The sequence below is a fragment of the Periplaneta americana genome, chromosome 13, assembly GCF_040183065.1.
Source record: "Periplaneta americana isolate PAMFEO1 chromosome 13, P.americana_PAMFEO1_priV1, whole genome shotgun sequence".
Lineage (NCBI taxonomy): Eukaryota > Metazoa > Arthropoda > Insecta > Blattodea > Blattidae > Periplaneta > Periplaneta americana.
Window position 1 is genome coordinate 164020998 of NC_091129.1, and position 23485 is coordinate 164044482.

At 36.7% G+C, this 23485-nt stretch overlaps 1 protein-coding gene and 1 non-coding gene across 2 annotated transcripts in view; both read left to right on the forward strand.

The window, feature by feature from the left end:
- Positions 1 to 23485, forward strand: part of Dh44-R1 (Diuretic hormone 44 receptor 1) — a 1227197-nt gene that overhangs the window by 602252 nt on the left and 601460 nt on the right. The window lies entirely within an intron of this gene.
- TRNAY-AUA (transfer RNA tyrosine (anticodon AUA)) lies at positions 12715 to 12787 on the forward strand. The gene has a single exon. It is a non-coding gene; the product is annotated as a tRNA-Tyr (tRNA).

A 23485-nucleotide genomic window follows, 5' to 3' on the forward strand; every position in this document is an offset into this window, starting at 1 on the left:
TTACCCCATCCCTGGAAGCAATAGGTTGGCTTAAACTAGATAAGAAAAGAAATTTACATTCACTTCTCTTTCTCTTCGAAATCTTGAACTCTTCTATTCCTTCGTACCTGTCGTCTCGCTTCACTTACCTTTCTTCCCACCACAATCTGAACACACGCTCTCTCCATGAAACAATACTAACAATACCATCCCATCGCACCTCCTCATACTCATCCTCTTTCACAATAGCCCTGCCAAGACTCTGGAATTCGTTACCTGCTAGCATCAGGGACTGTCGAAATAAAATTCAATTCAAACGCAAACTTACTAGGCACTTGGTCAGTAATTGAGACTCGTTCAGACATGGTTTCTTGTAAATAGTTCTTTTAATCTACCACAAAATATCTCAATATCCGGTAATTTCATCACTATAGAATTTTGTTATTGTAGGTTTAATTTGTAATTTAGTAAATACAAAAATATTCTTTGTTCTTAACTTCTATGATAAAATGTCTAGCTTTCATTAATCAGGTATTCTTGTCGTACTTTAATTTTTATTGTAATTGTAATTGTAAATTTAATATTAATTGTAATCTTATTGTTCATGTTATAGTTGTAATCCCCTGGTAGAGGGGCAGAGAAGGCCTGACGGCCTTATCTCTACCAGGTTAAATAAATAAATCTAATCTAATAATAGAAATAAACAGAAAAAAATACACTTACAAAGTAAATCTACACAAGAAATAGAGAGAGAGAAAAAAAACACTATAAACAAAGCAAAGCCACACAAAAATATACACAGGTTGCAGTGACACAAACTAATAACTCTATTAGTCTCCGTTCAAAGGAGAGCACGAAATGGGACCGTCCTCACATGGAGGCCGTTGGGATGAGCCCATTGTACTACCTGGGATGGAATGATGTGCATACCCTAAGGACCCCGCCCTACAGACTCTCCCGGTATGGCATAGTTGCGCCCCGCAGTCAATTGGGAGGCCTAGGCATGGCATAATTGCGCCCCGAAGAAATCGGGTAGCAGATGGGACATGGCATAGTTGCGCCCCGAAGAAATCAGGTAGCAGATGGGACATGGCATAGTTGCGCCCCGAAGAAATCAGGTAGCAGGATGGACATGGCATAGTTGCGCCCCGATGAGCATAGTACACACGAAAGTAATTGTCATAAAATGAATAAATTACTTAAAAATATTACAGTGATACCTGCATTGAAATCAGGTAGGCCTAGCGTATGATCAATCACGGTCAGACGTGCCAAAATGTTACTCCACAGCAGTGGATGTGACCCATAATACTGGCCTAGGTACGCTTTAACTTGCTACACTCTCTGTCCCTCGGATCCATATTAGTATAAATCACACCACACTGGCATTTTTATGTTCAATCACAAGTTAAACTTTTGTTTCAAATGCGTAGTTGTATAATTACAGGTAAATATTCCTTAGGCCTACAGTAGACAGACATTGACTGAATTTGCTCTGCTTAGCAATGTTATACACAAAACTTATTCTCATAGTTGAAAACCATTAAAGAAATATGTCTTATTAAAGAAGTGATTTTAAATAGTTTCATTTCGTAAAATTGTAATTAAAAAGTATACATACGTAAATACGTAAAATCACTTACAATGCATCCTAGCATAAAGGTACTCTAGTCTGCTGTGAATAAAAAAAGAATATACTTTGTATAGCGCTTTTAATTGAAGTGGTTTTAACATTACGTCGTAACACCTAGTCAACAACGAACTACATCAACGTGTATGTGAAACACAAAGAGGGAATTACACGAAAGAGAAAATTTAACAGAGCATTCATAATAACTGCAAACACAGGCATGATTTCAAACTCTAGCATTTCAGTATTAAAACATAATATGTTGTTTCCAGGTATTCTCAAATTGACACTATTTAATACAATTTGTGAGAATATTTCACTACAATCGTAATGTGTCTTACTGCCAATCTATCTATTCATATAATATAGATAACTATTTAATTCGTGCATCATTTACTTAATATTGATAGAATATTTTCTTCTATAATAATTGTTGGACTACTACGAAAAAATCGGCGAAAGTTACCTAGAGAACAATAAATAAGTGTATATAGTATTTGTGGACCTATAAAATGAGTTTCATAGAGTAGATTGAAATAAACTGATGGGAGCCTGAAGAAAATTGGTTTGGATTGGAAAGAGAGGAGGCTGTTAAGTAACCTTGTGAAGAAGAACAATTGTTGCATACATCTCAAGTGTTACTAGTTAGCGATGTATGCAATGGAGGGGGACAGGAACTGGCCATCACATCCCATTATCTCCTGGCTTAGTTGCGTTATGAGGGATGTCTTATTTATGTCATTTACGAGATTCCAACCAGTCTTCGGACTGTTCACTAAACATATAGTATAATGTTCATTGGTGTTTACCACCATTAAACTATGTTTCTCTGCATCATAATCTGTTCTGTTCAATTTTTTTTCATTGTTTCCCTTATTCAAACATTTTTGTCCTGGAATTTCATAAGATCTTAAATCTTTAGCCCATATAATTCCAAACATTGTTAGTCAGTGGAGTGGATTTAGCTGTTTGTAGAGACCCTAACGTGTAGGATACATTCTCATCCAATTTTTGTGTACCTGAAAATAATTAGAGTTAATTAATATTATTTGTTACCATGAATCGAAATAGCCTAATCTACCATTGCTTTCTTTCTCACTTAGATCAGTATCAAGATAAACATGTTTGTAAAATTAAAACTCTGCAGGTAGCTTTAATATTTGCGCAAACAAGTATCAGGTGCTGCATATTACTTCGTTTAACCAACATTAAAGTGCGGAATAAGTTATTGTATTACCTGTGTTTTGAAAGAAAACAATTCTGTTGTTGCGACGAGGCAGCTCAGCGTCCTATGTCAGCCTGCTTGATGGCACACTAACATAAAATGATAAGAAATAATCGATAAATTGGATAAAAGGAGATAGGGCTGCATGTTTGTAGCATAAGGCCAAGTAGTGCACCAAATATAATTTGAAGGAGGTAGTAGATTGGTTGGAGGTCATGCATCGGAAATGGCAGAACGTGTGTTAATCTCAGACCCGATTTTTGAGGACAAATAATGTATATTTTGTTTCATAAGCATTAGTACAAACAATTTTTAACTATGTTCACGTTTCATGAAAACCATGAAGTTTGGAAGAGTTTCATATTATTCTGAATTGATTATTGACGCTTGTTTAACGTTTTTAATGTCTTAAATGCCTATTTTAGTATAAGGTACCTTGGGAAAATAACGCCATGTTAAAGTTTGGACATTTTTAAAATAGAGGCCATACTGTTCTGTTCGGATATAAACTCACAGTTCTAAAATGAAACATGTTTATCAAACGTACAAAATGGTGATTTCTCAGATATTCAAGGCTAAAATTAATTAAGTAATATATTGATGATGTTTGAGTAAAGGGAGATAAATCATAAAAATGAGTTTTGAGATAAATGAAAGTTAAACTTCAAGTCCTTATTACAAATTATTTCCTACATAAATAAAACGCATCAAATGCTAGTATTCTTTTGTTTTTATACAACTACTTGTAGAATTACACTTGTGTATTCACTTGGGGAACAAAACTCCATGTACACAAAAAATGACTTGACTCCTTTACTCGAATACCATCACAAGTTGTAACTTGTCGTTACTCCCCATGCTTGTGAGTATTGTCGCTAGCACTATATGAATATGACAAAAGATAGTAACCTAAATCAACTTTACAGAATAAGTTTTATATTCAAATACAGTACTTTCTATTTGTAGTGGCTTTCTGAAAGCTTCAGACGAATTGTTAATGGAAATTTAAATAGTACCGGTCAAAAATTCGAAATACTTCGGAACTGAAAGAAGTAAAACATTTTGTTTTGAACGGAACCAGGACACTGAAGTTTAAACTAATATTTCTGTTTACTTAGAAATACTTTGGGCGAACAAATTTTCCCTTTGACTGCAGCTGCAAGCACATTTACGGCCACGCTGCACGTAGATTCTTCTTCTCATAAACTCTTGGCAAGTACAGTAAAAAAGATATAACTTTTCTCAGTACTCGATAACATAAGGAAGCAGAAAATTATGGTATCTAAATTTACGAAACTATCCTAGTCAAAACATGGCGTTATTACTCCTGATGATTTGTTTCAATCTTAGATCAAATTACAATTTCTCTCAAAAGACTATTCAGCTTGCATGAATATGTTAAGAAAGTACATAAAATTTACTGTGAATCAATATAAGTAACATTGTACTACGATCTAATTAAGTATGTGGTCATAATATAACTTTACTTATCTTCAAAAATTTAAAAGAAATATTTCAACACGGTACTGCAAACAACACATGCACCTACTAACTGAAGTACGGCTGCTATTCTGACCACAGAAGTGTTTCTTAGGTATAATGTGTGTCATCAGTCGAGTTTTTTGTTAAAACTACGTGAAATATGAGTAGTTGGCGTTATTACCCCTTGCCATGTTATTTAAAAACTAGTAAAATGTTATACTTTAGAAAGAATAAGAAAGACTACTCTTAAAGGGAGCATTGAACCAAAAAAATGTGTGTATATATATATATATATATATATATATATATATATATATATACTTTTTCATATTGTTGTAGACAACAGGGAGATGATATCAGCACTTAAAACAGTAACTCAGAATACCAAATGGTTCTCGATATACGAGCGAGGGAATTTTGTCCAACGCTGCTGTGACATCACACTGTGCGATTAACTAATGCAACAATATACTTACCCTTTTAAAATTAACCTAAGTTCTTCCAACGAAACAGTGAAAAAGGACAAGTGACCAATAGGTTAGGAGCTCGCATAGATTCTTCCTCACAGCCCAAAATTCTCTTGCAGAGAAGCGCGATGGCTTAGATCTACATTTAAGTGTTTCTTCTCCCATTTCCCCTTCTTTCATTACGATTTCATAGCAATAGTAACATATATAAATATTTGACCCAAATACAGCTCAGTTTTGTAAAAGATTGCGTAACAGCAGCGTAACCTTTTTTTTTTAAGTAGGCCTAATTCTGTGAAGTATGTATAGGCCTAGTCCAAGAAATACTTCTACTTGAGATTCTACGTTTGAGGTTCTGCCTGATATGTGCATTTATTATCAGACCTACATCTCACTTGACGATATGTGTCAGGGCAAGAACAGTTTGTTTGTGTGCATCAAAAGTCTGATAAATGTAATATGTCACTAGTCAGCGAGATAGGCAATGAAGGGGGAAAGGAACTCTCCAAACTATCCTGTAATCTCCTGGCTTAGTTGCCTTATGAGTCATGCCTTATTGGTGTCATTTATGATGCTCAAACCTGCCTTCGAGCTGTTGACTAAACAAATAATTACAAGAAATGCCGAGGCACAAAACACAAAACTTTTTTAAATACTGTGAAGTCATTAACTTCGTATAAGACGCAAACTTAATAAAATCGTAAAAGAAACGATTGTTACATTTGAAAAGGTTTTGTAATTGTGATAAAGAGAAAGAAACAGGAAATAATACACTTTTATTAGTTCAGCTTTCATAGAAAGAATTGTTTTAATAAAGCGTAGGTTTTCAAAACGCAAGTCTCTCAATTGTTCTGACCCACGTAGATGAATTAATCTTCTTAGTGTGTTCCTCAGATATAGAAGTTAATGTCTGGTAAAGTAACAGAAACGAGATTTTAATCTGTCTATATATTGAAACAACGAGACCTCCACTATAGCGAACTTCTCGTCACGTAATTAACAAATGTCAGGAGGCTGTTGACATTAACCAACGGAAGAAAATTACGTGGCAGAGCTAGTTTTGTTGACTGCTGCTAGTCTAAGCGCTGATTATGAATGTACATACACTTTATACACATCCGTTTCCAAAAATAATCTGCCTCAGTTACGTTGCTCGTTTGTAGCGTTAGTACAATTTCAAAAACAGTTCTCAAATGCTATTTTTCTGAATAGTATGTCGAAGAGTTTCCGTTCAAAACGGGACAATTCTGTACAAAACATTATTCTGACTACATACGTTGTGCATTGATGGAATATTGATATCAAAGCCTTCATTTCATTTCTGATCTTTTTTTAAGCAATTTCCTATACTTTCTATTCTAGTAGCAGTATCAGACATGTTTTTCTTTAATTCTTTGGGGAGAAAAACTAAAAACGTTCTAGGAATTTCATTATCAGTACTAGTTTCCGCAATTCAGTATACTTTTTGTTCTTTGAAATAAATCCAGTAATCTCTGTGAATGAATAATACAATAAACATAACAGTGTCTGGTACGTTCCTAAGTAGCTCAGTTCGTAGAGCGTTGGCGCGCTCAGCCAAAGGTCCCGGATACGATACCCGGTCCCGAAACAATTTTTCCCTCGAAATTATTCAAGTCAGCTTCACAGGGAGCTGTACCTGAAAGCCAGATTTGCATAAAATACATTACGTTCCGTCAACAGAAAACCATAATTCAAGTCACACACAGTTTGTGTGCTCTCAGTGTTGGATCGTTGAAGTCTTGTCAGCCCACTTAAAGTATGTGAATATAAAGGGAAAAATTGAGCCAGTGTCTGGTACGTTCCTGGATAGGTCAGACGGTAGAGGGTTGGCGCGCACAGCCAAAGGTCCCAGGTTCGATACCCGACCCCGGAACAATTTTTCCCTTGAAATTATTCAAGATAATGGAAGTTTGAATTGTGAAAACTGAAGTGTAAAGTAGGGATCTGAAGTTTCACGTCTTTCTTACTTACAAATGGGTTTTAGAGATCCCGAAGGTTCATTCCCGTCCTCACACAAGCCCGCCATAAGTCCCTACCCTGAGCAAGATTATTCCACTCCCTACCATCATATCCCATCTCCCTCAAATCCATTTTAATATTATCCTCCAATCTATGTCTCGGCCTCCCCAAAGGTCTTAAGTAAGTAAGTAAGTTTATAAATAATTTATTTTATTTTGTTCGCAGGGTTGTGATAAATGATGATTGTGGGACAATAAGCCAATAATCCAATTTCCGCCTTCCTGTTAGTTTTCGCATACATTCCATATACCTTAATGTTGTATATCATGTGATATATTCTTCTGCCCCGAACATTTTCCCCCAACCATTCCTTCCAGTGCATGCTTCAATAGACATTTTCTTCTTAGCCAGTGATGCAGTAAATTTATTTTCCTTTTTCTGATCAGTTTTATTATTATCATTATTTTTTCATCAAGCACTAGCACAGTTTCATTTCTTATTTTGTCTGTCCATTTCACATCGATTCATTGCTCTCCATTTCCACATTTCAAATGCTTCTAATTGTTTCTCTTTACTTCGTCGTAATGTCCGTGTTTTTGCTCAATACAATGCTACACTTGATACAAAGCACTTCGCTACCCTCTTCCTTAAATTTTTCCCAAAAGGTTCTCAGAAAATAGTCTTTTTTTCTATTAAAAGCTTTCTTTGTCATTACTAGAGGGCGGATCTGTATGCGTTGTCCCGGAAGTAGTATGCATGGCGTGTGTGGCTGACTGGTTTCGTTTTCTAACCGCACACAGATCCGCCCTCTAGTCATTACTAAAGCTCGGAACTTGGGGACTTGTGTGTCGTGTGCATGAGTAAGGTTACAGGTACAACGTACACAATGTTCACGCTGCAAGAGCTCAGGGACAGTCGTATATACTAAGAAAGTGGTCACATCGAGTGACAGGATGACCGACGACGAAAATGTGTCATGTCGAAGCCAATGACATTCAGAGTATTACAGGTAAACGGTCTGTTTGAGGAATTAGAAAATACGTGTTATTCGAATGGGTATTATAGAAGTTGGAAAATATATTTTTTTAAATTTTAGGTACAGAATTTCGTGGAGGACTTCGGAGAAGATACATTATTTTCTACGAATGGAGAGTTTATATTTTGTAAGTTGTGCCAGACATAAACTAGAGGCTGGAAACGGTGAAAGACATTGCAGTCCCTTAAATCGGTGGAAAATTTGTCCACAGCCATGGAATAAGTCGTAGAGGGATCTGCCCTAGTAGTGACACACACATTGAAAACTATTTTCGAGAAAAATTTAGGATATACTTATTTTTCTCAGATACGAGATCAGCTAGCAACTGCTGAAAATCGAATAGAAAACAGTAACAGTGAAAACATTCAGTATTTGAAGTTTGTTCCCGTCACTTCATGTGAAGTGGAAATAAGTTTTTCTCGTTTCAAATCATGTTTAACTAACAGGCGAAGAAGTTATGGGTTCGAAAATCTTCGAATGTACGTAGTCATACACTGTAATAAAATGTATAGAGCAGAACAGTAAATTTGATATATTTTTCGTGTTTATTTTCATTACACATATGCTGTAAAATTACATGTTTCAATCTACAGTAATACTATCAATACATTGTTACAGCCAGAAACCACTTTTATAGCGGACCTCCGTGCTGGAAGCGGGAGTTGTTGACATGGAAGTCCAGTCGCTTAGCCACGTGTAAAAGCACAAGTCCCCAAGTTCCGAGCTTTGGTCATTACTATCATTATTTTTGTCTTCCGGGCAGCAGGTCATGTGACGACATACATTACATCCAAATTGTAGCGTAAAACATAATACCATATAACATTAGGCCTATACATATAGAAAAGATATCCGGAATCTAAGTAAATTGGTATTACTAATTTTCGAATATTTAAAAAAAAATGAAATAGTATCTATTTCCTTCCAAAACGTCCAAAGAAACAATATATTTTAGACGTCGTATACTTTACAGAGTTTCATTTACTTGAATTTGTTAAACAAATTTCAACCTTACATACAAAGAAGTCGCGTGTGTAACATTTCTTGTTATTTTTTGTTCTAATTGAATGTTGTGATTTCTTTGCATATCTCTTAAAGTATATCCCACCAACAAATGTGTAATACATAATCATAAATTTATTGAGCTCTTTTACAAAATTCAAAATTATACTATTATTTATAATGATCTCAATCCCGAAAAACCAAATCTTATGTTTTATACTGAAAGTAACAAATTAATATTTTGCTGACATGCAGTGATTGTCTTGTGAATAGTCGATATATTACATTAATAGAACAGATATCGATATTTAGCCTATATTTTATATTGTTGTTTTTAAATATTTCCTTACTTACTTACTTACAAATGGCTTTTAAGGAACCCGAAGGTTCATTGCCGCCCTCACATAAGCCCGCCATCGGTCCCTATCCTGAGCAAGATTAATCCAGTTTCTATCATCATATCCCACCTCCCTCAATCCATTTTAATATTATCCTCCCATCTACGTCTCGGCCTCCTCAAAGGTCTTTTTCCCTCCGGTCTCCCAACTAACACTCTATATGCATTTCTGGATTCGCCCATACGTGCTACATGCCCTGCCCATCCCAAACGTCTGGATTTAATGTTCCTAATTATGTCAGGTGAAGAATACAATGCGTGCAGTTGTGTTGTGTAACTTTCTCCATTCTCCTGCAACTTCATCCCGCTTAGCCCCAAATATTTTCCTAAGCACCTTATTCTCAAACACCCTTAATCTATGCAAATCAAGATTTTCAGGTATAACTCCCTGTAAAGTTGATTTGAATAATTTCGAGGGAAAAATTGTTCCGGAGCCGGGTATCGAACCCGGGACCTTTGGTTTAACGTACCAACGCTCTACCACTGAGCTACTCGGGAACTCTAACCGACACCGATCCAATTTTTCCCTCTATATCCACAGACCTTTGGGCTCAGTGGTAGAGCGTTGGTACGTTAAACCAAAGGTCCCGGGTTCGATACCCGGCTCCGGAACAATTTTTCCCTCGAAATTATTCACCCTTAATCTATGTTCCTCTCTCAGAGTGAGAGTCCAAGTTTCACAACCATACAGAAGAACCGGTAATATAACTGTTTTATAAATTCTAACTTTCCGATTTTTTGACAGCAGACTGGATGATAAAAGCTTCTCAACCGAATAATAACAGGCATTTCCCATATTTATTCTGCGTTTAATTTCCTCCCGAGTGTCATTTATATTTGTTACTGTTGCTCCAAGATATTTGAATTTTTCCACCCCTTCGAAGGATAAATCTCCAATTTTTATATTTCCATTTCGTACAATATTCTGGTCACGAGACATAATCATATACTTTGTCTTTTCGGGATTTACTTCCAAACCGATCGCTTTACTTGCTTCCAGTAAATATTTCCTAGTATAAGAAATAGTTCATTTTTATGTAACTAAGCATTAGGGATACAATTACAAGCTTAAAGCTAATTACTTTCGGAAAACGGCAGAAGCCCGAATTTTTTAAAGCTATAGGTATGTTGGTGTATTAAAAGTGCAGATGTGTCCTCTGTTGGACAAAATATAATATGAGGAAGAAAAAATATAAAAACAATATGTATTCAAACGTTTATAAAACTAGAATGGCAATTTATAATGTTAATTATTTAGATATGGTTTAGTAAAAAACATCAATATTGTCTATATCTACTGTATTCTCTATAAAGGCATACGCCAGAAGGGATTAGTTCTAACATTTTTCCTTGTAAGTTTACAAATTGGTGTTATTTATTGTAGTGGTTAGGGTGGAACAAAAAATCCAATTTTCTACGAAGGTCGAATTTTAAAGAATTCTCTATGAAACAATTTTACTAACTTGAAGTTTCAACTCATGCGATATAACTTCATGTCATCTGCAGGAGAGATTCTTCGGACATGACATCAGACGCATTGTCTTAGAAAAGGCAACATAGAAGTTCACGTTTTAAAATTGCCTTGTGCGCCTTGGGCAAAATTACAAAGAAGCTGTATCCAATCTCATTACTTCTGCTACAGCCCCCTTCGCATATTCAACCGGAGTGATGTAGGATGTTTTAAAACGTATAAAAATATATAAAATAAGTCAGTGAAATACAGTCTCCTCTGATGTTCAGGTAGTGTATTGTCCGGCTACAGATTCGGGATAATGAAGTTCAATTTTCGGAAGTAATATTCCTCCCTCCTGACGAATTATTTTCGTCCAACAAACACAGCATTAGAATCATTTGAATGTTCTTGTGTCAAGGTTGTTATGTCAGATCTAAAATGTTTGATGTTCTGTATTGAACATTTTGTAGTTAAGTTCTTGTTATCGACCTGGTTGGCAAGTTGGTATAGCGCTGGCCTTCTATGCCCAAGGTTGCGGGTTCGATCCCAGGCCAGGTCGATGGCATTTAAGTGTGCTTAAATGCGACAGGCTCATGTCAGTAGATTTACTGGCATGTAAAAGAACTCCTGCGGAACAGAATTCCGGCACATCCGGCGACGCTGATATAACCTCTGCAGTTGCGAGCGTCGTTAAATAAAACATAACATCTTTCTTTTTTTTTTTTTTTTTAATTCCAGAGCACGCCTCAATTTCTGTAGTTTGAAAATCTCTTATAAAAAAAAAAAAACAATAAAATTGGGCCTATACATTAGTTAATAAAATTCAGCCTAAATTGAGCTGAATATGTTCAATCAGTTATCACATATCACGGACAGAAATAAAGCCATCACGTACAAACAAACGTATTGAGTAACATTATTAATATTCATCCCGGCAGATATCACAAATGTAATGCAAACTATCAAAGTGGAATATGTTGGGCTGGAAGTCGGGTGCGTTCTATATTTCAGCAGATGTGTTTATTACGTTAATGTGATGTTCAAAACAGTCGTGGGCGCCTAATCACATCCAGCAGCGGTGAGATTACCCATGGGCGAATTCACTTAACACAGGGAGTGACGGCGCTGAAGACACATGCATATGCATTCGGTAATAAAACATGCATTGTTCGATAACAGCCGTTGCAGCCAAATTGCGTCCGCAGGCTGTTCATTGTAAATTGTATCGTATCAAACGATTAAACTGATATTCAAATGAAATAATGTAAATCGTTTTATTACGTATTCTAAAATTATTTGAACATTTTATTACGTAATTTTACGAATTTCCCTTTCAAGTATTAAAATCGTACAACGTAAAACACCAGAAAAGCGTAGTATTCCCATTATGGCTCAAACAGTAACGTACTCGACTGAAAACTTAATGGAAGTGGGATCGATTACTGGTTGGACAATAGGGCTTTGCTGCCATTCTATTGATCTGAGTTTGTATACTTTATACAGAGTGGATAGTAAATTTTTAGAAGGTGATAGCAGGAGTAAAAATGTTCATATAAACGTGTGTCCAATTTTCATTGGCTATGCTCCACAGCTATTTGAATGTCACTCATAGCAAGCCTTACAAAACTTGCCGTTACTGCTGCTGCCGTTACCGCAGTCATATTCATTACCAAAACCATCACCGTCATATTCAGTACCAAAACTACGACTAACATATTCTTCATAATTACCACAATGCCATCGTCATATTCATTACCAAAACCACCAACGTCATATTATGGATTTATTAATTTGTCCTACAGAATAATATCTGTAATTAATATTAGAGGAGAAAAATTCGCCGGGAATCGAACCCGGGTCCTTGGCTCTACGTACCAAGCGCTCTGACCACTAAGCTACGCCGAATTCAATCCACAGCACCGGATCGAATTCTTCTCCTTCAATGTTGTGGCCTTACTCCAAAGTTAGGCATATGTCAACATATAGGCCTATGCCTAACTTAGAGTAAGGCCACAAAGGGAAACATTGAAGGAGAAGAATTCGATCCGGTGCTGTGGATTGAATTCGGCGTAGCTCAGTGGTCAGAGTGCTTGGTACATAGAACCAAGGACCCGGGTTCGATCCCCGGCGCCGGAGCGAATTTTTCTCCTCTAATATTAATTTCTCCTCTAATATTAATCATCAACGTCATATTCATCATCAGCATCAATACCATCCCATTCATTACCAAAACATCAACGTCATAATACCAAAGTCATCACCATCATATTTATTACCAAACCCACAGTCATTCATCATCACCACCACTGTCATTCCATTCGTCGTTACCTCCACCCACATCAAAATCATATGACGATGTCCACCACTGCTGCGATATTCATCTTAATCTCAGACAACATTAAAATCATATTCATCACTAGAGTTAGGAAATTGGTACCAAAACTGTTAAGTTGTGTGAGCTTGGACTATATCGCTATAGAGTGAAAAGTAATAGAGCGTCTCTCAGTGTCAGTGAAGCAGAACGACTAACATGTGGAAACGGGTGGTAACCAAACGTGTGCTCCCTTCGTTCACAACCTTAGAACAATAAAATAATATAAAAAAAATTATTGTAATTGTAAAGTTCGTATCTCCCCAATCTAAATTTTACCCATACATATAAAAATAACATACAAAGTGTACAATTATGATTCTAGCCTCATTATAACAAATAACAATGAACATTTTTATTTTATCAAAAAAAATAGGCCTACTCCTTTTAGATTCAGAAAAAAAAACAATATTTGTACTCTGAAAATGTTCGTTCTACGTCACAAGACGTTACTGGAGCAAATCTGAAATATGATTCAGTGTAGCGTACTTACTATCATGCGGTGAACAACTACTTTGTGAAAATTTAAATTGTGGTTTATTTAACGACGCTCGCAACTGCCGAGGTTATATCAGCGTCGCCGGTGTGCCGAAATTTTGTCCCGCAGGAGGTCTTTTACATGCCACTAAATCTACTGACATCACCCTGTCGCATTTAAGCACACTTGAATGACATCGAGCTGGGCCGGGATCGAACCCGCAACCTCGAGCACAGAGGTCCAGCGCTATACAGACTGCGCTACCCAGGCCGACACTACTTTGTGAATCTGTTAGTATATCTCGTACGTAGCATATAATATCATACCCATAATAACTGTTTTCAAGAAACTTTTTCATTTCAATTGTAATGACAGCTAGGAAGTTCGTATCTAATTCCGATGTTGAACTTGGACTGTAACGCAACCGAATGCATAGCAGCACGAGACGTCAACATTTATCGAAGAATAATCCGGGAAAAAATGAACGTGTTACACACTCCCCTTTGCATAATAAAAGTAAAGTCGTCTATTTAATAATAATTATTAAATAGACGAGTTTACTTTTTTTGGAATCATGCTTAATATTAACATTACGTAAATAATACAATAATAACAGAATAGCTGACTTTGTTCAGAACCTAAAATATTAATATAAATTTACAATATTCTTCAAACTATCCACGACTGTACACAGCGCCACAGAATGCCACTGTGCGTTGTTTTTGTGAACATACCTACTGTGTGTCGTCTGTAGCGAGCGGGAGTAGGGCGAGGCGCGGGTGACATCTATACTCCTCGCTGTACCCAACTGAAATCTGTTGTTTTGGTACCAACTTTCTAACTCTGTTCATCACCGCAACTGTTACATATTATACAGTACCAAAATCACCACCACCATCTTCATCTTTACGACCCCTATCAACATAATTTTTATTAAACCACCACCGTCATATTCAATAATTGAATAAATTCCTCGAAAGAACAGATAGACTAATTCTTTAATTCCTATGTCCTTCGCAACTTATTCACTGCATAAAAACAACTTCGCAAAATAACTGATAAAGTATTGTACTCAACTCTTTGAAATCTCACAACTAGTAGGAAATCTAAGAGCTACAATGGCGAGTCAAAATGATCGCAAAATGTTATCTCTACACCAAATCCAATCCACCGTTGTGGAGTAAAGTTTAGTATGCCTGATGGAGAAATGACCCTGGTTGGGACAAGTTACCTTGTTGATGTTTTTTCCGGGTTTTCCTCGAACCCATTAATGGTAAATGCTGGTAACTTTCGGCGCTGGAACCTAAATTTATTTCGCCAGCGTTATCTTCATATCACTCAGACGCTAGATAATTATAACAGTTGATAAAGTGTCGTAAAATAACCAATTAAAAATACACAAGATGTATCGTATACAACGTTTTATCAACAGTAATCCCACTAGACGTTTTGATTTATCTAGAGAAAATCAAAACTCGAGTGGGATTTAATTGACTATTGCACGATTAGAAGAAAGTATATAAAGATTAGAAGTAACGAAGTACTCCAATACAATAAAATATTAATTGACTTACGAAAATACAACTGTCTTCAAATGTATTATTGTACCATCTCAACATTACAAATATTACGTAGATGCATGCTAGATGGTAGTAGTGAGCAATGCCTTCTCGTCGAGAAGTTCTCGATCTCTTATACATGATGGCAATGTTACTAGTCAAGAAGGCTTTGTTGATTCAGTTTCATTTTTATTAAAATGCAACATTCCACTTCAATTATCTGAATCCCAGTAATCAACGTCACTTGACAGATGATTTTCAATAAATCTTAATATTAGACAATCTCTGATACGTGACTATCCATAATATCATATAGCAAAAGCCATAACATAACCTAACTAATATACACACGTGTTAGAAAAGTTTTAATTAACGACGATGACATAAAAAATAAACATGAATAATTTTAAAAGGGATAATTATTGAATGTACAATTTTCAAATTTGAATGTGGTTGGTGGTTCAATTGATGTTATATTGGACGTGTGCGTAATAGAAGTGGAACTCGTTGATTTAGGCCTACATAGTGTATTCAACTTATTCAGAACTTCCGAATTGTGCTCTTCATTTAGGCTATTTGTAAATAGGATTTCAGGGAAGATGCATAGGTATGACCAGTGATCTTTATTCATTCTTGTTCTTGAATGCCAATGCGAGTCATATTTGAAACTGCTGTGCATCGACTGGAGTGGTTTGTAATTTTATATATATATATATATATATATATATATATATATATATCTTAGACGTCCAGACCAGCGCAGTTTCAAATGTTGGCAAACAAAGAAACAAATGCTAGGGACGCGATAAAATTAAACAAATGCTAGGGACGCGATAAAATTGTGCGATAAGCAGCCATGATTGGTTGAAATACGTCCTTTCGTACCGTTTTATTGGTCAAAAGTAGTATGACGTAGTAAGAGTGTAATAGTCTCGCAAAAATCGTAGCGAGACAAAATGCTGCATTGATGCGCACCCGGTCTGATGTTCCTCCAGACGCACTGCACATCCCTACCCCCTCAATTGTTACTGTGCAGATTTAGTTACACCATATTCCGTTTCGCTTTAATATTGTTACAACCTCACTTTGTTTCAGGACCAGATTATTATTTTGTGTGGTTATTAATACTTTTCACTCTGGAATAATGGTACAGAAATCTAATTTTGCTGTGCCCGTATGAGCAATTCTTCCCCTTCCCCACACCCGTCAATAGCTGATGGCTGCAGGATTCATGATCGCCAGGGAGAGCAATCTCTATGCATGCACAGTAGCCCACATGCCCGTTCAGTTGGGAGCATGGCAATTCAGATACATGAGTTAAGCAAGTACTGGATTCAAATAGTTTATATTCCTACCACGTGGACTGTGTCTCTGCAATTGAATAATACGAGCAAACGTCGTGTGAATTCTGTCGAATATAAAATTCCACACTTTTGATATAATTGAATGTATTGGAATACGAGTAGATATGAGTGGAACACAAATGAAAGAAAGAATACATAGAAAAATTAATTAGGGAATAAATGTGTTACAAAATTGATATGGATGGACAGATGGACGAACGTGTAGGTGGCTACATAAATGGGTAGATTTGTGGTTCAGTCAGTGATTTAAATATTGAAAGAGGGAATATGTGAATGAAAACTAGTGTCATTGAGGTTTGGAATGTAACGTAGGGGGCGTGAAATCAGGCGATATGCAAGCGAGAGGTAGAGAGCATATGGACATTCACCATGAGAGTCAATATATTTTAACACTAATAAAAAGATACAAAAATCAATTAAATGTTCAATTGATTATAATAGCACATCTCCGATAAAGTGCAACTTGATATCGTGATGACGATGATGATCATGATGATAGTGGTGGTGATGATAGTGATGAGAGTTATAATTTATGACTGTGATGGTGGGAAATGGTGGTAACGATGATTAGGTGATGACTGTGAAGATAAACATGTGGCATTAGTGGTGATAATTAAAGATGGAAGTTCGGACACCGAACTTAAGAAGTTAACTACGTCGCCTGTTATACAAGTCGTTTGTTTACATCAACTCAGGATAATAAGGCAGTTACATAAACGTGTATTCATGTCTTACTTTCTTATTACAAACGATCTTACTAATAAACCGTGTATAATTTTTATACGAAACTTATGCAGAGTTGAGACAGAAAACGTTACTAATAAACCATGCATAAGCGAACAATGTATAAACAGTCTGTAACTACACAATGGGAATTGCTTTGCAGTAGTTATACACACGAAACCCCATGTTTAAGCATTGTATATAGAGAAAAAATGGCCGCCCCTCTAACAGCTGTTCGTATCGACTGTAATTTTATGATGGTGGCTGCCTTGTAAGCACAGAAGAACAAACCAAAGAGCATAGAACAATAAGAGTAATATTGCTGTAGCTTGTACTCTTTGACCAAAATATAATGTGGTAATCGAGCAGAGCCAGTTGTACTATCGATATTTAACATGGCACACTAGAGCGCTCTACCGCATGCAATAGAGAACTTCAGATATTCTATTACCTTTCGTAATGAAGTAATGACGAAACTATGACGTAGTTGTGTAACAGTTATACTGTTATACACGACGTATGTAGTGATTATTAGTAAGGAATTTACACACGACTTATAAACGAGCTACTCATTGTATAAGTATAAGACAGTTAAACATCTGTATACAGAGTTTTTATTAGTAAGACCGAAAGAGTATTACCAACTTTTAATACGCGCTGTCTTTTTCTTTCGAAGATAAAATAATCTCTTGTTGGTGCGTGTACCATCCATTTTGATGTCAGAGATACGCCTACTACCTTACAAAAAAGTAAGTCAAAATGATGTTCAAATTATATCTTGGGAAATAATCAAGACAAATTTTAATAAGATCCTAACATTATTTCAAATATACTCAGGAGGAAATTGAAAACGAATGAGGTACACAGACATTACTTGCCTCTTTAAAATATTCTCAGATTCATGTTTCTTCTGTCGGTTCAACATTTTCCCCACTTTTTTACTAAAACATAGTAAGTTCTAGTTTTTGACATAAATGAACTTCAATTTTGCCTTTAGCATTTTGTGGAAAAATTCTGACTTGCGTGGACATGTGGAGTTTCCGCAGTTCACGACTAGTAACTATTTTTAGATTAAGAAGACGGAGAAGGGCACTTTTTATCTTGTAAAAGGTTTCTTAAATGCATATTTAAGCCAGCCGGCCTGGGTGGCGCAAAAGCTAGAGGCGCGGAATGTCTCTACCGCTTGGTCCGAAGGGTTGTGGGTTCGAGTCCCGCCTCGGATATGGATTTTGCGTTTGTATTAGTTTAAATAAAAGGAAACAAAAGAAAGAAAACAGGAAAACAAAGATAACTTGGGTAAACGGCCTCGGGCCGGTAAACTTAAAAAAAAAAGAAAAAGAAGTACTAAAAATTAAGCCAAGAAAATTAAAAATTATATAAATAGGTTATTTATTTAATTCTCACCGAGATGTCCGTGGTTCGATTCCCGGACCGAGCAACCTGACTGTGATTTTTCAAAGTTACTTAGGAAAATTTCGGGTTGGAATTTTCATTGCCACGGTCTGTTTCCCTTCCCCTTCCGTGTAGGAAAAGAATTTAGCTTTCGTAACATTCATCTTCATCATCTCATTCCATAGACATATTCAAGTCAAGATGCATATCTTCGACACCTTGGAAGGGTAGCTGGAATGGATCCTGTGCTGCTTGATCACCTTGGCGATATGAACTTAGGGGGAGGGGAGAAGGTCCCCATTGTGAGAGCAGGTGAGGGATCACATGCGACCGGTGGGCTGGTACACCTCATCCTCATTCCTCCCATAAATTCGTGGTGCACAATAGGCCTCAGTATGGCCGACGCGCAAAGGGTCGTCCCTAACCTGTCCGAAACCAGGTGGCTTGGGTTCGATTCCCGGTCGGGGCAAGTTACCTGGTTGAGGTTTTTTTTCCCCTCAACCCAGTGTGAGCAAATACTGGGTAACTTTCGATGCTGGAACCCGGACTCACTTCACTGGCATTATCACCTTCATCTCATTAAGACGCTAAATAACCTAAGATGTTGATAAAGCGTCGTAAAAAATAACCTACTAAAAAGTTACCTAACCTTACCTATTTAATTGTTTTAATTAATATCATCTTATAAAGAGTAAAGAAAAGCAAACTGATTTAGGGCATACGTTTCTTTTTTTTTTTTTTTTTTTTTTTATTTCCACATGCACTGGATTTGTGCTGTCGTTGCAATTTCATGCTGTTCATTGTAACTTAGGACTATTGCCGCTGTAAATGTACACTGAACACTGAACGTGTGGGATTTCTGGACCCTTGAAAGGCCTTTGTATGAATATTGCAACCATTTGAAAAACTGAATTTTAAAAATAAAAATTTGACTTCGGACAGTTGACTAAACAAAATATGTGATAATACAGAATGGAAAACAATTCATAACTGTGAATCTAACCGGGAAATTAACTACTCTTTTTCCTTCTCTCGTAGTGTCTCAAAATATGTAGATATATTCTATATTCATTCATCGGTATGAAATATACCCTATTGCACTTGGTTATATTAACTTGTGGAGTGGAAATACCTATTTAAAAATATGAGCAGGTCTAATAGTTGAAGAGAAGAATAGTTAACTTGGAAACACCTGTAGGTTCCTCGCTCGAGCAAGGAAATCGAAGTGTAAGCACGCTGTTACGCCGTTTGGAATGTTGCATGCGTCGTTTCTCGCAACTCGACTTCTTGGTGGAAGGAGAAAAATCGAAACCTTTTCTGCGTTTGAGAAGCGGAAGTGTTATTGCGGCCGGCAGAAGACGGGTAGAGGTCGAGTGGGATTTAACTCGTAACTTTGGCGAGGTACGTAAGATCTTTCATTTTTCACATCAAAACTGTTAAAAAAACTTTTATCATCTTTGTATGAAAAGGAGAGAGCTTAGGATATAGGGTATTCGTACCAGAGTCGAAGCTTCAAAGGTTACTCTTGTAACTAATAATCACAAATAATCTCTGTGTTAAGGTACTCATCTATCTTTGATTTTAAATTTTTCTTAAAATTTTCATTTATTTTTTTATTTTGTGTGATCTGAAAGTGTCTAGTTTCCAAAAATATATCAGTTTTGTCTATGATGTTTGTTTAATTAATTAGCCGGGTTTTTATTGACCGGAAACACTCTTTCTTAAACCGAAACTGCAGTTCTGCAAGTGTCAATCCGTCAAATTGTCAATTTGATGTATTTTTTGCGTAATAACAATTCGAATTTGGCGGTAGAGTTTGGCTGTATTATTTTTCATACAGTCAGGAAGCAGTGTGTTTCATTTTATAATTTTTCATACCCTCAGGATATTGATGACTTTTTTCCTCCATGTTTCACAGCATTTTACAACACTAATGTTAACACAAAGCGCACTTAGAATTGAGATGTTATCCATCAATCTTGCAACAAAATGTAGCTGAGGTAATTTAGCTAAGTGCCAAACTAAAAACAGTGTTCTACTGCTTAAGTAAGCCAATTTAAAAGTTCAAAATCTTAAAACTTTATTTTTATGTTTGCAATTTTCAAAAAATAAAATAGCATTTTCCCTTAAGGGGTTAGGTACAGCTTACAGGAGGAAAATTTTGAAAATATTCAACATTTTTTCCTCCATTACTCTATCTTGTACAATAATGAAAATTAGTATGTGTAAAACACTGTTCAGCGATGAAGCGTTTCCCACATAACTCAAAAACTATCTAACATTCTGTGATAAAATTTTTGTGTGTATTTATGCATGTCATATCTACAATATGATGCAAGAACACTTCTCAACTCTTGATAGATTATCCGATAAAAAATAAATTCATTATAAAAAATTGTCAACTATTAATATTTTCTTCTAACACAAAATAAAAACAAATGTTATTCAGTAAGGAATGTAGTTGAAAGAGCGTGATATTGTGTACATGAGTTTCAGAAATAAAATAAAGAGAGAGAACATGAAAAAATTAACAAGTTTATAAGTTATGAGGGAAACGCTTCATCACTCGTACCCTCCCCTACATTGCATTAGTATGTTCACAGTAAGCCAAGCAATTGATTACCGAACATTTATTTTGTCGAGAGTGTTCAAGCTATAATGTGTACATCTCATTGTGTAGGGCGTGGAAAGAGTAACATTATGAATTGCCTGGGAATTTTCGGACATGGTGCCAGCTATAAGGTCACGAATATTTTGGGAAGATGTGACGAGGAATTTCATCAGCAATCAACAGCCGAGTTCGGTAGAGTGCGTGTTGTCTTCGTTGTGACATTTGTTCGGCAAATACAGAAAGTAAAATGCCTTTCACTAACGCATAGAGAAATTGTATTGTGGAACATTTAGTGAGAAACGAGATTATAAGAAATTAAGGCAACATTTTAGACGATAGTAAACGTACATTCAGAACTCTTGTAAATAGAACTATAATGCCAGTAAGTCTCGAACAGAACGTTAGGCTGTACGTTTATTGTTATTATTAGACATTTTGCCATTACATTGTCATTACCGGTACTGCTTTCATATTTTGTTATTATAATCTCCATCCTATCCTCTTATCATTGTGACTTTTATAAGCTATACAGTTGTCCCGCGCCGTGGCGTCGTGGTCTATCCTGCCTTGAACTCGCGTTACGGAATGCGCGCTGGTTCGAGTTCTCATGGGGGAAGAAGTTTTCTCATGAAATTTCGGCCAGTGTATGGGACCAGTGCTCACCCAGCATCGTGATGTAGATGGGGAGCTACGATAAGTAGCGAAATCCGGTTGCAAAAGCTAGCTATAACGGCTGGGGAGATCATCGTGCTAACCACACGAAACCTCCATTCTAGTTGGATGATCGTCCACCTCTGCTTCGGCATGTGAGCGTGAGGCCAGCAGGCGGCTGGTCGGTCTGGGCCATTCATGAGCTGTAGCGCCACGGATTATTATTATTATTATTATTATTATTATTATTATTATTATTATTATTATTATTATTATTATTATTATAAGCTATATAGTTATCTTCCCCGTAGATGATGGATCAGCCTTTGTCTCTGAACTTCATGACTGATAGAGATGATATTCTTTGCCTCTCGATCAGTAAACTTCTGTTTTTTTCCCTTATTCTACACTTGAACCTCAAAAAAAGTAAATCCTTGGCGCTACAGCCCATAAGGGGCCCAGACCGAGCAGCCGGCTGCTGGCCTCACGTCCACATGCCGAAGCAGAGGTGGACGATCATTCAACCAGAATGGAGGTATCGTGTGGTTAGCACGATGATCCCCAACTGTTACAGCTGGTTTTCTAAACCGGATTTTCGCTACTTATCGTAGCTCCCCAAATGCATCATGGTGCTGGGTGGGCACCGGTCCCATACACTGGCCGAAATTTCATGAGATAATTTCTTCCCCCATGAGGATTCGAACCAGCGCGCATTCCGTAACGCGAGTCCTGGCAGGATGCCTTAGACCACGACGCCACGGCGCGGGACACTTGAACTCTAACTCTCTTAAAATACTGTGCCTCCCCCCCAAATAAATGACGGGTGATTTCACGTAGAACAGGTAATAACTTCGAAATCGCAGGAGAAATTTTATGCAAAAGATGGAATTCGTGAATCGATCGTCGTATTAGTATCACGCATTTGTCGAAGTCGTCAATATTAGTAGCGGTCTGTTGCCGTCGACCGTCTCTCTCCTGGTGCACTCATTGGTGTTCCTTCAGCTCCATGTTATTTTTGTTCAGGCAAATCCTCTTCACCTTTGTTAGACATCTTGTTTGCCTCTGCTACTCTCTGTATCTTATTTTTGACTTCTCTCTTTATTTTCTCATAAAATTGTGTACATTGAGAATGATCTCTCTTGTTCATCCCCTTTTAATAGGTTGCTGTATTTTAGTTTTAAAATTATCGGCGGCATCTCGCGTACAGGTCGATTCTGCTGAGCAACTGAACATACGAGTACAGTCTTTTGTTAGTGTCAATGCTCCTTTTCTACGCCAGTCCCTTTGCTTGACTCGGACCACCACCATAAAAGCTTGCTTGCCAACTTTCTCTTTCCTCACGAGCACTAACAAAATCGGACAGCTAATAACAGACTGCACTTTTTTTGGATCTCCCTCTACTTGTAAGGGTTCATTGTTGTTAACCATGCTCGAAATCAGTACGTTTTAAGTGAAAATTCAACTTATACAGACACAAAACGTCCAGGCCCAAATGTGCACAGAAAGTTACACTGCTCTTGTTTTCGAATTATAACGTGTCGGCACTGAAATACTGCTCTAGTGAGGACGGGACTGCTGCGATTGCTGTGTCGTAGTGAGATAATGAAATGAAGTTGAAGCCATCAGTTCACTTGAAGTGCAGAAGTTTGCTGTCGAAATGTTTGCTTTTGCGCAATGATAAACGC